At 34.8% G+C, this 19284-nt stretch overlaps 1 long non-coding RNA gene across 1 annotated transcript; it reads left to right on the top strand.

Annotated features, from left to right (window-relative positions):
* The first annotated feature begins 6853 nt into the window (after positions 1-6853).
* LOC136844931 (uncharacterized) lies at positions 6854-16199 on the top strand. The gene is made up of 4 exons (XR_010855013.1): positions 6854-6994; positions 11843-11989; positions 12725-12856; positions 15755-16199. It is a non-coding gene; the product is annotated as an uncharacterized lncRNA (long non-coding RNA).
* Positions 16200-19284: the final 3085 nt, after the last annotated feature.

Raw genomic sequence — 19284 nt, 5'->3', positions numbered from 1 at the left:
ATAGTTGCTAGTTGTACGATTATGGGTAACTTTAACCTTAAATATAATAAAAACTACTGAGACTAGAGGGCTGCAGTTTGGTATGTTTGATGACTGGAGGGTAGATGGTCAACATACCAATTTGCAGCCCTCTTAGCCTCAGTAGTTTTTAAGATCTGAGGGCGGAGAGAAAAAGTGCGGACAGAATTAAGTGCGGACGGACAGACAAAGCCAGCACAATAGTTTTCTTTTACAGAAAACTAAAATGAACAAATATTCTTGCATAGTTAAGTAAGTAATAAGAGGGATATTTTAATTTTTTCCTTTGCATGTACGTGTGGATTTTTTTTTGAGAGAGAGATTGAGAGAGAGAAAATTACATTTGAAATGGTAAAAGTACCAAACTGATAATGAGGCGCCCTAAAAATTTGTATTATTTACGTATATATTTATTGTATATCTGTATATAATGTATATACATATTGATGTATATAATTTCTTACCCCCACATTTTATAAGTAAAGTTACCAATCCTTTCTCTCCAAAAACCCCATTTTATTTTTCGTTACGTATTTTCAGACTTTCAATAAAATACTGATGATGATTAAGCATCGAGCGAGAGAGCCAAAACTGTGTTTAGCTTCAGTGCTGGATAGAGTTGAGAGATATCTAATTTTCTGCTAACACTTGGCTCTCTTATCTTTATATGTAAATTGGCGATAAATACTCAAATACTTAAGTAGATGGAATCACTGCATTTAGAGATTATTATTATTATTATTATTATTATTATTATTATTGGTAATTCTATATATTAGAATTAAATATTATTGGCTCAGACCCCTTGATATATTATAGAATAGTAAATCATATATATTTATATATATATATTTATATATATATATATATATATATATATATATATATATATATATAATATATATATATATATATATATATATATATATATATATATATATATATATATATATATATGCGTGTGTGTGTGTGTTGTGTGTGTGTGTTTATGTACAGAGAGAGAGAGAGAGAGAGAGAGAGAGAGGCAGAATGTAATGTAAGTATTTAAAAGCAAGTAAGAAGGAACTCTCGTTACTTTCATCCCTGAAGGAACGTCTTTTTTTACTATGATGACGTCATCTATCAAAGCTATGAATGGGGCCACAGATGCTCCTCCTTACTCGCTGTTTACGTGTTCGTATAGTTGCCAGGTCTCACTATATACAAGTAAGAGGTATAATTTTCGACAGACATCACTTCAGGGGTTTCTACCCTTGCAGTGTATTAACTGTAAAATATAATAATAATAAAATCATTGGGGATGTAATTAGACATGTAATCTATCTTCATACTTAGTATGCTCTGTATTTCTCGAATCTGAAGTGACTGACAAGTCTTTTTCATCATTTATTGAAACGCCACCTTCTTCCATTGTAGCCAATTGAGTGACAAGTGGTTCTTAAAAAAAAGGTTGGTTTTTCATCAATAATTGCTGTCACATTCTCATAATGGTTATTTTATAATTAGTATTTTGCTATATAAAGGCACAATAAAATGAAACTATATTTTATGGCTTATATGTCGTGAATTATTTAAGTAGCTTTTGACCACAACTCCATAATCCTTGGATAAAAAAAAATCCTGGTAACTCTCCTTGAAAGAAAAATTACGATTTTTTTCCATTTTAAAACCATTTCTCTATCTAAAGTCTATTTGAAGATATTTCAAGCACAATTTAAAAAACTTTGTGACGATGGATATATACACAACAACGAGATACCATTAGATAAAAGACAGTTTAGAGTTAAAATTATTGTGACTTTTGGCAACGTGTTGAGACGTAGCAGACGGCGCAGTTAGTGATGTCATCGGCAGCCAATCAGAGAACAGCAATTATACCGCTAAAAGATACCAGGAACTGAGTAGGGGCCCTTTGGTTTATGCGTTGCTGTATGCTAGTTTTCGAAAATGCCCAAAATTTTCGGGAAATTTATTTTTCATTATTTATCGTTGTGTATATATATATATATATATATATATATATATATATATATATATATATATATATAATATATATATATATATATATATATATATATATATATATATATATTATATTTTTCATCAGAAAATCTTTTTACTATTGATTTTAATTCCTAAATATAACAATAAAGATGGTCTATATTCCTGCATCATAATTAAGTACGTGTCTGTACGTATAATTATATTATTATTGTTATTATTTTCTGAAAGGGAGACAGAAATAACGACTCATATAACCCAAAATTGAATGCTGTAAAAGCATTTGATTATCTTTGCATTATATTCTTGTAAACAGATTTTTTTTCTGCCTACTAATTTTACCCCTTTTCATCAATCCACTTACTTTATTATTACATTTCTTTCAACGTCCTTCATTAAAAACTGATGAATTTATTCTTCATTATAATTTTCTATAAACGTGGGGCTATTCCTGTCCATTATGTAACTTGCATGTAACATTTTCATTGATGATCAAGTACAAGACTTGCATGCATTCACAGACCGATAACATTAGTATTTAGGTTGCTGATAATGCAGTCAGGTATGTTACTTAGCCTATGGTTATATATATATCTTCTTCGTTTTTAACATGCATTTTTTTCCCATTATTATATGGGGTAAGCACGATGCCTTCTTTTGAAGGACTTGGATTTGGCGGTGGGGTAGGCCATAGTCTCGATCGGCTGCCCTGCCTGACATCGCTTAGACCCTGGTAGCGAATGTGTACATGTTACCAAATCCCCAGCTCCCTTTCTCCCAGCAGCGAGGAGAACTGGGCGAGTAGGTTGACAGTTCGAGACGTGTGAGGTGTCTGTTAGGTTTTTAGAAGGAGTTGGAGTGGCTTTGTTTATGTGTGCATTAGTCTGTAACACCCATTTGCTTTCAGCAAACCTATCCGTTGATTACATACGTAATCCCGGGGTGTCTACATGGATAGCAAAGTGTCCGCCTCTCTGACCGGTCGGCTGCGGGGATTGAACCCTCGCCATAGACTTCTATGAAGTTTGAGGTTGCTGCTTCTACCAACCGAGCCATCGAGGCTAACAGAAGGATATATATAATTTAAATAAAAAGGAATGCATAAAAACCGATCGTGCTACAACCCAGCATGACGGGACTCTTGTTTGCTACATCTAATGACGTCACCTACTATAGTTATGAATGGGGCTGCAGATGCTCCGCCCCTCTTCATGTTTACGTGTTGGTAGAGTTTCCAGATGTCACTATGTACAAATAAGATATCTAACTTTCGTAAAATATCACTTTAAGGCTGTTTGCTCCTACACGGTTTTAGATATTATCCATACAATTACAGAATCACCGGAGGTGTAGTGAAATATGAATATTATCACCATATCCAATGTTTTTTGTATTTCTAAATTGTTAAGATATCCGGTTAGTCTTTTCCAACATTTATTCAGACGCTTTCTTCCTCCATTGTAGCCAGCTTAGTGAATACAACTTCTTCCAAGAATGGTTAATTTTCATTAAAAATTGTTGTCTCACTCTCATAATAATTATTTCAGAAGGTATTAATTCTGAAATAAAGGCAATAAAAATAAAATGATATTTTATAACTCAAATTTCGTGAAACATTTACGTAGTTTTTAGTTGATCTTTGGTCAGCCCTCCAGACTCCTTGGATAAGAAAACTCCCTTACAACCTTAAAAACAAAACTGGCTACTCTCCGATGAAGAAAAATAACGAATTATTCCATTTTAAGAGTATTTCCTTCTTCTAAATCTACTTGGAGACATTTAATATAGAACTTAAAACCACGTGACAATGGTTATATACAGAAAAACAAGCCATGTTTAGGTAAAAGATGGATTAGAGTTACAACTATTGTGACTTGTGGCAACAAGTTATGAGGTAAGAAGACGTAGCAGCTAATGATGTAACCGACAGCCAATCAGAGAACTGCAATTTTCCCGCCTAAACAGCAGGAACATATATAGGGTTTCTCTCGTTTATGCGTTGCTGTTTGCTGATATTCCAAAATGCCCAAAATTCTCGGGTATTGATTTTTAAATTTTTTGTTAATAAATAAATGCATGTTTCATTGGAATGATTTAATTGCTTATTAAAAAAATTAAAAAAGGAAAATATATTCTTGTATTACAAGTTAAGTGATAAGAGGGGACATGTAAATTTTTCACTCAGTGAATGAAAAATAATAACTTATTAAACTATCTTTAATGATTTCTCATTTGTCTTCTAATGATTTTTACATTAAATGGCCCCCTTTTAATGTGTACATCGTTTTTAACACAACATTCCTTCGCTATATACCTAAAGTTTCTCATCATTTCTCTCTTACGATCAACTTTATCTTTTTTGTTACTTTTTTCCCAGCCTGTTTCATTAAAAAAAAAGATGCTTTTTATTCTTCATAATAATTTTTTGTAGCCATGAACCTCCTCTTATCTGTATATGAAATTTGTGGGTATCTATGTTAATAGGTTTCATTTACTGAAATAATAATAATAATAATAATAATAATAATAATAATAATAATAATAATAATAATAATAATAATAATAATAATCATATGTTATAACACACTCAGGAATTGTCGCTCTGCCTTCGGTTATTATATTTATATATATATATATATATATATATATATATATATATATATATATATATATATATATATATATATATATATAAATATATATATAAAATATATATATATATATATATATATATATATATATATATATATATATATATATATATATATATATATATATATATATATATATATATATATATATATATATATATATATAATCTCACGATGTTTATCTGCATGAAAGTACATAGAATGTAGTCGCAGAGGAAGGAATTAACAGTAATTAAAATAAATGCATAAATGACGGTACCGTTTTTGTTTACTACATTTCATGACGTCATCTACCATAGTTATGAATGGGGCCACAGATGCTCCTCCCCTCTTGCTCTTTACGTGTTATTAGAGTTACCAGGAATCATTATACACAAATTAGGATTTAGATTTCGACAAATATCACTTTAGGGGCGCCTCCTCTTACACCGTTTTAGTTTCTAAATAAAATTACAGAATCACTAAAGGTGTAATGAATATGGCCTCATTTTTCTTGCTCAGTATTCTCTGTATTTCTCAATTATTAGTAACCAGTTAGCCTTTTTCATCATTTATTCAGATGCCACCTCCCTCCATCGTAGCCAACTGATTGAATCCTAGTTCTTGCAAAAATGTTGTTCGTATTCGATAACTATGTTAAATTGTCATAATGATTATTTGAAAAAGGATATATTCTTACGTAATGACATTAAAAAAAGGAAATGATAGTTTATAGCTTCTATATTGGGACATATTTAAGAAGTTTTTGGTCGGTTTTGGTGAGATCTTCAGACTCCTTGGATAAGGAAACACCCATTACACCAATAAAAATAAAAACTGGCTACTCTCCCATGAAGAGGAGTAACGAATGATTGTGATCACTTGGTTGCCAATAGGCTGCTTTTTTCTCAGTTTGAAGGAAAAGTCTATTTGACCCCAAAAACACCCTTAGGTGTTTTTGAGGACAAATAGACTTTCCCTTAAGACTGAGAGAAATGCAGCCTATTAGCAACCAATTGATCACTATGCATAGAAAATGGCCACATTTGGAAAATTGATTGCAATCTGGCCATGTTGCCGGGGAGCCCAAAAAAAGCACCTTGGGTGCTTTTTGGGGGTCAAACGGACTTTTCCTTCAAACTGAGAAAAAATGCGGCCTAATGGCAAGCAACTGATCACTATACATCTAAAATGGCCACATTTGCACAATTGATATCAATTCGGCCATATTGCATGGGCGAAAATGGACCGAATGGTCAGGCAAACAGAAAAATGCAGCCTAATGACAAGCAATTGATAACTATTCATGGAAAATGGCCACATTTGCACAAATGGTGCAATTCGGCCTTATTGCAGGGGTGCCCAAAACTAGCCCGAAAGGGAGGTCAAAGGTACTTTTCCTTTAAACTGTGAAAAATGCAGCCTAATGGCAAAATGTTAAAATACCTTTATTATCAATATCAAGCCTAAGGATTAACCATACATAAAAATGATGAAAAACATGTGAAATTTTAATGAACATTTTCAAAGTTTACGGAAGTTTGGTTTGTTTACAAAAAAAAAACATAACGAACTTTAACCAAAACAAACTTTACTTCAGATCATGTACCTGTTTATTAGCCAGATGAGAACGTCATTGAACAACCAGTAGATATAGATAGATGTTACTAAAATTTTATTTATCATCTTGTGTGTGTGTGCTTGCGTTTGTGTGTCTGTGCATGAGCAAAGCGTTTCTTATAATGTTGGTGATGATTTATTTTTTTTTTGACAAATTACATGTTACATGTTCTAGTAAGTTTTCATATCACAGAAGGTGAAAATGGCTTGAAGCATTGCTAGATATATGTAAAATATAAGAATATTGTGGTTCTAAGACTGAACAATATGATTTAAGTAACCTATAATGAGACGTGAATAAATATTTGTTCAACTGAAATTGCATAAGTTACATAGAAGAACTGGTGTAAGAAAAATCAACGATCTAAGCAAAATGTTTAAGAATGGGAAAAAAATCAGCTCTCACTATTCTGGCTTTTCAAGATTTGTAGTTTTTAATAATGCTTTCATTTTTGGTTAACATTCTTACTCATTTCTTTTAAAGGCCATTTGCACCATCTCTCTTTTCCTCTTTCCAGTTCTGTGTCGAAGCACAGACTTAACAAGTCTGTTTCACTCTGGCATTTCGTGGTCCTTGGATCTCGAAGGCAAACCAAAAACAATGGTTCATTTTAGTTTCGGCCATTTTGTGTAACTCGGACTGTTGTGGTGCATGTGGTTGCAGATGGTGTGAAATTTTAATTTTTATCATTCTTTGGAAACTTAAAGGAGGTTCATTTATACTGGTGAGTGATGGTTAGTTTTTGATGTGTGCAGTGTTAAAATTTTCTTGAATTGAGTACGGTCATGTTGCAGAATGTCCAGAAATGGCCCGAATGGTAAGGCTGTAGCCCCGGGTGTTTTTCGGAGTTGATCAGAATTTATCAGCTTTTGAAGTCAAAGGGAAATGTTCAGTATATCTTAAGCTACAGAACACTGTATTGTGTGGTTGTGGTCCATGTCACTGACGCAGTACTGACACGAAAGCAGATCATTAGTTGCTCGGTGTAAGTAGATTCGGAAATTAAGTATTGCAAATATCGGATATGGTAATCGCATGTACTATACTTTACCATCAGTTTTGCTTACGGGAGAGCTCAAGTTAACGAAGATAGGAATTTTCATCTTTTAAAGATTGGAACTTGAATCGATATAGGAATGGTAAGATTACCCGTGATCACAAGAGTGGAACGTCAGGTGAGAGGAAGCCCCCCTTAGGGAGGCAGACTTTTACAACCTAGTATTTGTTGGGATTCTTAGCTTAGGTAACGTTTGCGGTCTTAGATTGAGATGTCTTGTGACTGTGTAGGGATAATTGCATACTAAACTGTATAGTGTTAATTACTAACTGGATACTGTTCAGGGATAATTGCATACTATATTGTAGAGAGTTAATTACATACTGCTTGGATACTGTCTAGGGTAATTACATACTACCTGGATACTGTTTAGGGATAATTGTGTACTATACTGTATAGTGTTCATTACATAATAACTGGATACTGTTTAGGGACAATTACATACTACCTGGATACTGTTAATTACATACTACCTGGGTACTGTTTAGGAATAATTGAATACTAGACTGGTGTTGACTAGTTTAATTATGAACTACAGTATATTGTTTTGGGTTAACCGCAAACCATAATCTTCTTATTTTGATTTAATAGATAATTGCAGCTTTTTGGGAACTAATAACAAAAAATTCTGAAGTTGCTCTGGAACTCGGGAGTCCAAAGTCATGTTATTCCTCAGACATTGAGATGCCAGAGATTTGTGTTAGTAGGAATCTGGCTGTCGAGTATATGAATGTGGACGAAGTCTACCGTACACATGCCTGCTCCGTTGATTTACTTATGGCATGACCCGCTTTATGGTTTTTATGGCAGCTTAGCGTTTTGTTGTGTGCTTTATCTTAGGAAATTACGGGTTTGTACACAGTATATTTAACGCGTCTTCATAGGTGCCTTAACTTTTCAAATAGTGATGTACTTGTAGAGAACACTAGCAACATCATGACTGATTGCAGAAGCAGTATTTTTAGGGCTCTTAATTGTCTTCTATACTGTTTAGGAACAACTGCAAACTATACTATTTAATGAATGTCAGAGGTGGTTGTAAAATTCTGGATTCTAAAAAGCTGCTGTGATCTTGCACTTCATCCCTGGACTTAAAGCCATAACATTCATTTAAGGTCATGAGGTTTCAAGTGAGCGTTTTATTAGGACTCTTGGTGCCTGGTATGTGCTTTGTGTGGATGTAGTATACTTTATACGCATGTTAGTCCAGTTGATTTGCTCTTATATTCATTACATGACATTTTATATCTTATGGGTCGTATGCCATTTTAGCTGGTTTTGTGTATTTGACCTTGAACATTTACGGACCTGTTCATGGCATATTTAACCTTATGGTATTGTTCAGCAGTTTTTATTGGATACCGTAATTTTGTAACGTCTACATGCTTTTGTAGAGTACAAAACAGTGGCTGATGAAGCAACAGTAGTGCAATAAATGAATATTGGATGCTCTCTCACTCGGGTACTTTCATGCTAGGTGGCGTTGGTAGCATCAGTGGGCCCCACTTTCAATATTTTGTAAGAATTCTGTTTTGGGATGCTTGGTGTAATTTCATGGACCCAGCAGTCTGTTATGGTAGGTGTATGCATTTGAAAATGCCCTTTTTTTTTCTCTTTTGGAGCAAGTAGCATTAGTGAAGTCTTGATATTAAGAATCATGAGACTTAAGAGCAGCAAGTGAATGTGTTGTTTCCCATCAAGATGTGACCTCGTAAGTCGGCTTCAATTGCCCTCCATGTATTATCAGTAACTGTTAGGCATTTTCATGTATACTTCAGTTGATTGTTAGCCCTGCATCCCGGAGCCCCAGGTTATCGAAGATAGGAAAATTTTTAATCTTTAACTGGATATTTTTTGGGGGGGAATTAATATGTTGAGAGGAGTAAGAATAACAGTAATATGGAATTTTGGGGTTTTATGGTAACATGGGTTGAATTTAAGGCAAAATGAAGCACCTGAGAGGGGCCAATGAACTTTTATATGTTGGGATTCTTATACTCTTAGTGCTCTTATACTTAAATCATAGGACAGTTTAGGAATAATTGCATAGTAAACTTCTTAGTGTTGTGTACTATACTGTTTAGGATAACTGTCTACTCCACGTACACTATACTGTTTAGGATAACTGTCTACTCCACTTACACTATACTGTTTAGGATAACTGTCTACTCCACGGTTAAGGGACTGTTTAAAGAAAGGTGTAGCATTTAGGGAACTAAAAAATTACAAGTTTGTGAATTGTTTCAAGAACTCTGGACTCCAAAGGAATTGAGATGTAAAGCTGAGTTTGTTTTACTAGGATTCTGGCTCTGGTATGTGCCTGATGTGGATGTAGTATATCTTACACGTATCTTTTCTGTTGCTTTACATCTAGATTCATGGTATGACGCTCTATAATTCATGGCCCCCGTGCCAGACTAAAAGCTTGTGCATGTACTTGATGTGAGACCATTATTGCCAAGTTCAAGGAAGTTATTCTTAAAAGCCATAGTGCCGTAGATAGGCGTCAGCGTTAGTGGACCCTACTTTTCAATAATTTGTAAGAATAATTCCATATTTTGTGCACCAATCACGTGGACTAGTCTGTAATATTTTAGATGATTGCTCTAATTTCATGGACCCAGCAATCTGGAGGCTGGGTGCTAAGTAATATTTAAAATGATTGCTCTAATTTCATGGACCCAGCAATCTGGAGGTTGGATGCTAAGTAATATTTAAAATGATTGCTCTAATTTCATGGACCCAGCAATCTGGAGGTTGGATGCTAAGTAATATTTCAGATGATTGCTCTAATTTCATGGACCCAGCAATCTGGAGGTTGGATGCTAAGTAATATTTCAGATGATTGCTCTAATTTCATGGACCCAGCAATCTGGAGGTTGGATGCTAAGTAATATTTCAGATGATTGCTCTAATTTCATGGACCCAGCAATCTGGAGGCTGGGTGTTAAGTAATATTTAAAATGATTGCTCTAATTTCATGGACCCAGCAATCTGGAGGTTGGATGCTAAGTAATATTTAAAATAGTTGCTCTAATTTCATGGACCCAGCAATCTGGAGGTTGGATGCTAAGTAATATTTCAGATGATTGCTCTAATTTCATGGACCCAGCAATCTGGAGGTTGGATGCTAAATATTTCAGATGATTGCTCTAATTTCATGGACCCAGCAATCTGGAGGTTGGATGCTAAGTAATATTTCAGATGATTGCTCTAATTTCATGGACCCAGCAATCTGGAGGTTGGATGCTAAATGTCTTCAGATGATTGCTCTAATTTCATGGACCCAGCAATCTGGAGGTTGGATGCTAGTAATATTTCAGATGATTGCTCTAATTTCATGGACCCAGCAATCTGGAGGTTGGATGCTAAAGCTTTCAGATGATTGCTCTAATTTCATGGACCCAGCAATCTGGAGGTTGGATGCTAAGTAATATTTCAGATGATTGCTCTAATTTCATGGACCCAGCAATCTGGAGGTTGGATGCTAAGTAATATTTCAGATGATTGCTCTAATTTCATGGACCCAGCAATCTGGAGGTTGGATGCTAAGTAATATTTCAGATGATTGCTCTAATTTCATGGACCCAGCAATCTGGAGGTTGGATGCTAAGTAATATTTCAGATGATTGCTCTAATTTCATGGACCCAGCAATCTGGAGGTTGGATGCTACGGTAGCTGTAAACATTTGACCCTTTAGAAGCAAGTAAGAGTATCGGCGAGGTCTTGATATTACAAATCATATGGCTCCAATTAGTGTAGTATGTGAACCAGCCTCCTGTCCCTGCGAGTTATCTCTGAAGTCTTAATTGCCCTAGTTGCATACTCATCAGTAACTTGTCAGCCTTTTAAAGCATCATAGCAGTACCCTTTATTTAAATAAAATCTTAGATTTCAGATCATCATAGTCAGATGAGAATCAAAACTGGAAGGTCAGAATTTGACAGTAACTACCTCACCTAGGGAACATTAGTTACGTCTCAGTAGCAACTTTTTTTCTTTTCTCAATTTCCACCTTTCAGTCGCATAACTAATAGGCTTTAGTGCATGTAAGGGTTGTATACGCGTAAAGTATTTGTAAAATTTTATGCTGCGTTGTTTTTTAGGACTTACTGATAGTTTAAGGATAACTGGCTATTGGGATAAAAGTACTCCTGACGCATGTATTTGTCTTGGTATATCAGTAAAATTAAGATAATTTCGTAGGGAACTTTTTAACTTGGCTTTCATATCATTCGTCTTAAGCTTCCTAGAAAGTATTAGCCTGTCTTTAGTGAACAAATCTGATTGTACAAATTTTTTCTTAACAGGATATTTTTCTCAACAGGATATTTTTCTCAACAGGATATTTTTCGCAACAGGATATTTTTCTCAACAGGATATTTTTCTCAACAGGATATTTTTCTCAACAGGATATTTTTCTCAACAGGATATTTTTCTCAACAGGATATTTTTCTCAACAGGATATTTTTCTCAACACGATATTTTTCTCAACACGATATTTTTCTTAACAGGATAATCAAGAGTTTTAGAAACGAAACTTCAAGATGATTATCATGGAAGAGTTTTTGAATCTACAGAATCCATGAATGGGAGATTTCGCCTTTCATACAGTTTGGATCTAAGCAATCAAAGAATGGACGTCTTGTAACTGCCACATGGTAAGACGTCTCTTAAACGTTTGTATTATACACTGGTAATTTTTCTGCAGGCTTTGTTGAGCGCGTGAAAAATACTAGTACATTTTACTTTTCACATTCCGATATTTTAAGGATAAGGTTGTCAGAACCAGCCCTAATATTGAGATAAATTTTGAAGCATAACTAGGGTTGTAGTAATTTTTCTGCAGGCTTTGTTAAACATATGAAAAACTGCTTGTACATTTTGCTTTTCATATACTAGTTTTTAGAGGATAACAATGTTGTCAGCCCTAACATTGTTTATTTTGAAGCATAACTTTCGTAGTCTTTAATATGAAGTACAAGCTATTGCTTGATTAGTAACTGAATCCTATTTTTCGGGGTGCTTGATAATTCAAGTTAGTCACATTCTAGTGCAAATACCCAACAAAATCTGTCATCTACTTGGTTTTGAGAGAGTTGGGATATTTGGTGACTTGTATTTCGTGTAAATCCAGGTATGGTCTATATCTGAAACGCCTAAAGTTTTTAATCTTGTCTTTTGGGAAATCTTGCTGACACCTTAAGGTTAACTTGCTATTAGGGATTACTCCTCATGGTTATAATTGATATATACCAGTGAAACTGAGTATTTGAAATTTTTAAATATACCTATGTATACCTTTGTTTTATGAACTGTATACCTATGTATAACTTAAATATTTTATGAACTGTAGGGATGTCTGTTCTTGATCTGATATATTTTCTCCATAATAGGCTAATCAAGATTCTCAGGGCAAATTCGGCCATGGGAAAGTTTTTAAATCTCAAGATTAAAGAATGAAAGACAATGGCGCCAAGAATTTTGGACCTATGCTATGAAAGAATGGACTTTAGATAACTATCTTGGTAAGATATCCCTGAATCTTTTGTAGTAAGCACTAGATATTTTATTGCTTTATTGAATACTGGATAAGTTTTTCGTAAAAATAAAGGATAACATGATCCGAAGCAGTGCTAATTGTCTCGATTTTCATAATGTAGAAGCACAACTTGTGTAGGTCTTTTTGTCTGATGTACAAACTATTGCTTAACTAGGACTTGAGCCCCATATTAGGGGATAAATGATAATCTATCTAGTTGGTTCTTACTGATCCTGAAATGTGGATGCCTCGGGCGTAAGTAGTAGTACGCAGTGCACTCTCCTTGTTATCTGGTTAAAACTTGTCATTGTTTGGCCGCCTTTCCAATTTTTCCCTTTTATTTTTAAAGAGAATCTTGTTTTCTAACTGGATATTTTTAGCTCTTATCTGGTGTGTGCCTTCATCACCTAGAACTTGATTGCAGAAGATATGTGCAGATAGTAAGTCTCGTGCAAGTGTGTTTCCTGTAGTGGCCTCAAAGCTAATTAAATAATTTTGTCCATCGAATGGAAAAGTTATTCGTGGCCACTAACATACTAAAGCCTTTGCTGAGAGTCTTATCATTGGCATAATCTTCAGTTCTGAAAGGAATTGGACGAAGGCTCTTGAGAAAGTTTTGTTCTTTCTCTTTCACTTATCAGCTTAATTGTTTTGAATATTTTGCTACTGTTGTTTAACTATCGTGGTCGTAGTCTGCTCCCCTTGCTTCTGTTCAAAGCTGTTCTTAAAGTTTAATAACAAAGTTCTCCTTAAGCGTCTTGCGGCATGTATTGACTACACACAAATGAACAATGACTGGAATGTGGCCATTTTAGTATTTTAAGTTTGTGATCCTATCCACCATCGGAATGTTGACAGTTCAGTTGTGCAATCAAAGAATGGGCTCTTTATAACTGCTGTCTTGGTAAGAGATCCCTCAAAATTTTGTAAAATAAAATAGTAATTTTACTGCTTTTTGTCATTAAATACTGTATGAACTTGTCATAAAATTAAACGATAATATGATCCGAAGCATTGTTGTGTTTAATTTATAATCTAGAAGCATAACTTTGACAGGTCTTTGATGTGCAAGCTATTGCTTCACTTGTACTTGAACTCCTTGTTAGGGGCTGAATGATGCTTAAGTAGGTCTTGCCATTCCTGGGAAGTGGATGCCTCTGGCGTTAGTGTACCCAGTGCTTTGCCCTTGTTTATCTGGTTAAAACTTATTTTTTGGTCTTTCCACCTTTACCATTTGTTTGCGAAGATAACCTTACGTTTTATTCCGTGATGGAGATTGGAGTTTTGGGTTCTTGTATTCTGGTGTCTGCCTTCATCACCTAGAACTTGATTGGTTTAGGTATGTGCAGATAGTCAGTCTCGTGCAAGTGTGTTCCCGTAGTGGTCTCAAAGTTGATGAAACAATTTTGTCTATCAAATGGAAAACAGTCCTTCGTGTCCACTAAGATACTAAAGCACTGGTTCTTAACCTTTTTGTTGCCACGCCCCCTCTGAGAGTTGGTCCTTCCTTCCACGGCCCCTTTGCATTTAAAGGATTTAAAGGAAAATGAAAAACAAAGAGAAAGAGAGGGTGTGTGTTTATTCTCAAGCCCAACGAGTTTAACTAGAGCAGTAGACTGTTGGAAACTGTCGTTATAACGCGATACTTTCGCACTTTTTCGTAAACTTTTGAATATTAGTTCTTGTTAAGAGAATAATGAATATAATTAGATATATTCTTTTTCCTAGGGCTTGCTGACGTCCCCTAGGGGTGCGCGCGCCCCCCAGGTTAAGAACCACTGTACTAAAGCCTTTCTTTGCTAGCAGTCTCTTAACACTGGCATAATCTTTAATTCTGCAAGGAATTGGGTGGAGGCTCTCAAGAAAGTTATCTTTTAATCTTAAACCTTCACTCATGAGCTTGTTTTGAAAATTTTGCTACTGCCAGATAACATCGTGGTTATAGGCTGTCCTCCAAACTCTGCTTGTGTTCAAAGCTGTTCGTAATGTTTAGTAGCTTAAGTTTTTCCTCTAGTGTCTTGCGGTATGTATTGACTACACACAAGTGAACAGTGATTGGAATGAGGCCATTTTAGCATTTTTAATGTTTGTGAACCTATCCGCCATCGGAATGTTGACAGACCAGTTGTGGAAGTTCTAAAGCTCGCTAAAGCAAGTATAAGGATATCCCCTTGTTCTTTGAGCTGAGTGGGGTGGTCTGTGACTCTTGGTAAATATAACTTTTAACTCAACATGCCGTTTCCTTTGGGAATTTCTGTTATCTACTTTCAAGGAAGCTGCTGTTCTATTTTGTTCGGGGGTAAGACAGTAGTATCTATTATCTCATTCAGTGAGAGATACGGGTTGGATTGGCTGTAGGGTGGATTGGCAAGTAATTTTCTTGTTCTTTACGTCCGTGCAAGCGACCCAACTTCATGCAGAGCAGCTATGGAAGTAATTTCTATACTGAAGTTTTGCTGTGCTCTTCATTTTCTGTGACAACTGACGATGAGCAACAAAGACTGTCATTGTGCAGTCTGGCAAGTTCATATACTATATGGTAAATCTGATATTTTTAAGTTATCGCTTTTACCCTTGATAAAGTGTAAGTGTAAACTAGTTTTTAGCAGTAGATTGTTCGATGATTGTAGCTTTTTTAACAAATGGCTGAAGGCAGTGCATTATATTTACTCCAGAGGTATATAAGTTAAGAACAATATTCAAAAGTAATTAAGAATAATAATCAGCGTTTTCAATATTTCATTAAAATTAAATAAGCTAATTATTAATAAATTGAGGTTCTCACGTTAGGGGAAGTTTGGAAACCAAAAAGTGAATGGAGAAAATTTAAATTTATCGATTCATAGTTTAATATCTATTTACTGCCTGATTTATATATTTCCAGGTCATGGAAAATCAGGGAACGGTCTACACACACAACCGGTTTTTTTCTAAAGATTTAAAAAAGACGTAGTAGCATCACGGTGGCCATCAGCTGCTTTCAACCCCATGAAATGCGGAAGGGTATCATCATCTTGGCCAGCGGAAGGGTATCATCATCTTGGCCATCAGTTGATAAACCCAGCAACACCATAAACTGCACGAGAACAACGTGTTGACCACCCTCCTTCACCAGAACAATTTACTGATAGTTAACAGCTGCCAGCAAGACTACAGCCGCAGCAGCAACGTTTTGACGACGACCACTTTCTAAAGCGCGGTTTACAGAAAGACATTTCAGGAGCAACACGTGTTTGACCTCCATCCTTAACAGAAGCAGGGATATTTGTTAGTCGGAGAGACACTTTGTTTTTACGAAACTAATAGTTGAATAAAAGCGTTAAGATTTACATGCTACGTTTTATTTGTATTCGTAAAAACAGTTGAATAAAAGAGTATCCTAAAAACAAACAACGCTGGTGAATAAAAGCGTTAAGATTTACATGCTACGTTTTATTTGGATATCTATTTTTAACTGCATTTCTTTAGTTTTAGTTTCTCCAAAAATTGCGATGGACTTGATTACTGTGGATTTCTGGACATTCATTACTCCTCCACCTGTGGATCTCTTGACATCATTACTTCTTTCCACCTGTGGATCTCTTGACTCTTGACATCACTTCTTTCCACCTGTGGATCTCTTGACTCTTGACATCACTTCTTTCCTCCTGTGGATCTCTTGACATTACTTCTTTCCACCTGTGGATCTCTTGACTCTTGACATCACTTCTTTCCACAGGATCTCCATTATCTCATGACATTCCTCCCCTGTGGATCTCTTGACTCTTGACATCACTTCTTTCCACCTGTGGATCTCTTGACATCACTTTTCTTTCCACCTGTGGATCTCTTGACATCATTACTTCTTTCCACCTGTGGATCTCTAGACATCATTACTTTCCACCTGTGGATCTCTTGACTCTTGACATCACTCCTCCTGCACCTACGGAGTAAAAACTAGTCAATTACGAGACAAGTAAAAATTTTCCATTTAACTAACGTTACAACGTGTTATTTGAAAAACTAGCCAAAGAACATACAGCATTTATGTATTAGCATGCTACTATATCTGTTGGATTGTACATTTACAGGTTCGAAATTGTCTGCACCAGGAATTAAGTTTTTCAAATGGCTCTTTTATACTCACAACAAGTCTTTGCTATAGGATAAGAGCAATTTAAATTTGTAGTCAATAATTGCTTATTTAGCACCAGTTATGCGATGTGATAGTTTTTCTAATATATATAAACTTCTTTCTCACCAGTATGCGATGTGATATTGTTTCAGGGAAAAGCTGAATTTATCAAACTTCTTTCTATCACAACATACACTACTTAGGACACCAGAAATTTTATTTATAAATTCAAACAAAACTCCTATCATCAAGATGTCGTGACTTATAAGAATCACTCCAGACTTCTCAAATTTGTAATGTACAGTGCAACAAACATGCTAACAAGTAAAACACAAAGGACAAAAAATATCTTTAAAACCAGTTTTCCGAGTAGCTTCACAATTTCCAGTAACTATATAATAAAAGTAATCCAAGAACTCAGCAGCATCAAAGTTCATATACAAAAGATATGATTACAGTTCAAGTAAGAGTACTGTTCTGCCACCTATATACTTAGAAACACTTTTGACACTAAACTGCAAAAGAAAAAAAAGATTCAATATTTTAACTAGTTAATAATTTACAAAAGAAAAAAAAATCTGCCAACTAAACTTGGAAAACACAATGTCAACTAAGCTGCAATGTCTTAATTTAAACTGCGGTTACCAACTAAACTGCAATATTCCACAAGAAATAAATTCCAATACCAACTAAACTGCTAAATGTTCAACTAAACTGCAATACCAACTAAACTGCAAATATGACTAAAGTCAATATTTTACTACAAGTGGAATAAGAGAAATTCCAACTCCTCTGCAAATTTGGCTCTTATGCTTCGGAATTTTTTCTGCCATTTATCTCGTATTGATTAACACTCTGTCAGTATAATCAAGCTTTTTGTCGGTTTAAAAATATTCAATTGTAACAACGACATTCATCAGACTAGTATTCTGTCAATCAAAGTCCTTCAATGCTCGTTGTCACGTGCCTTTTATCAATGTCTTTAAAAAAGCCTTTTATCGTTGTTATTGATCACTCAATCGTATCTGGAAAAGATAAAAGTTACCATAAGCCATAACTGGGTTTCATAAATACAAAAACTACTAAATATTTGCATGATAGCATTTTGTTCTTATATTTAAAAAAAAATCTGACAAGCTCAAGTAATGAATGTAACAGAACTCATGCTGTGCTGGGAATATTCGTTACTTCAAACGTGTTCTAAAACTTCAGAATTTTGCAGTGAAAACTCTGACTGAAAAAGAACTACATTGAAAAGTAAATAAAAAAAAAAACATTAAAGCAATTCAGTGATTGGGTACTCTACTGAAAAGGGCTTCACATTAAAAAAGGCAATTTAATTAGGAAATGTACATCAAGGCTGAGTTCTTTTGGAAGCCCATTTCTTGCAAATGTCTTGATTAAAATCCTGACAAGCTATTTCAACTACAGCCCAGGAAAAACTGTTTCACTACGACCGGGTTCTACAATGACGTTTGGCATAATTTGGTTTCATAAGTGAAAACATGATTGTATCCTGTTCCCTTCCCAAGCCAAGATTAGGCAAAAAGTGACTCGGGCTAAAGTGATTTTCATATATTACTTTGTCTAGTGTTTTTGAAGTTGGTGTTTTGCAACATTACCCATTGATGATCACAGCATTGCCCTTTGCTAGCTAAGGAAAAACTGCAGTAAACAGTATATTCATCGTATAAGTGGAAAACAGTGATTTGGAGGTGCAAGCGATGGTTGGTGTGGATCTCGATACACGAAACTCTTCATAAAGGAACGATTTGCACTTTGGAATTCTGATACCTTCGGAAAGATCATCACCAGTTTGGTGTATTTTACACGTGACACGGACATTATGGATGGTGGCTAGGCAACCCACGAGCCTTCATTCTTGATTAACTGTAAAAAAATGTTTTCTAAAATTAGACGTGCATCATATTAGGAATTAAGACAGAGGCAAGAATAAACTATTAACTTTAAACATAAGCTCAAAATTTTAAAGCTCGAAAAGTTATAAAATCAGGAAACTTTACTATAAAGAAGTTTCAGGGTAAAAATTGCTAATCCTGAAAATTGCAAAAGTTTTTAACATTTTGTATTTAGACATCTGAAGTGCCAAGAACTTATGGAAACTTTAGCAAAACATAAAACAATTAACGTTAAGACATGCCTGGAGAACCAACAAATTTTAACCCAGCACATCTTTAACAGACAATCAGGTAAAGAAGTCACCATATGAAACTGAACTTCGTCATCAGCAGTATCAATAAAAAATTAGGTCTACTGGACCGAAATTTAAGTTTGACAAT

This window comes from Macrobrachium rosenbergii, chromosome 2 (genome assembly GCF_040412425.1).
Source record: "Macrobrachium rosenbergii isolate ZJJX-2024 chromosome 2, ASM4041242v1, whole genome shotgun sequence".
In the NCBI taxonomy this organism is placed as follows: Eukaryota; Metazoa; Arthropoda; class Malacostraca; order Decapoda; family Palaemonidae; genus Macrobrachium; species Macrobrachium rosenbergii.
This window is presented reverse-complemented; position numbering and strand designations above follow the sequence as displayed.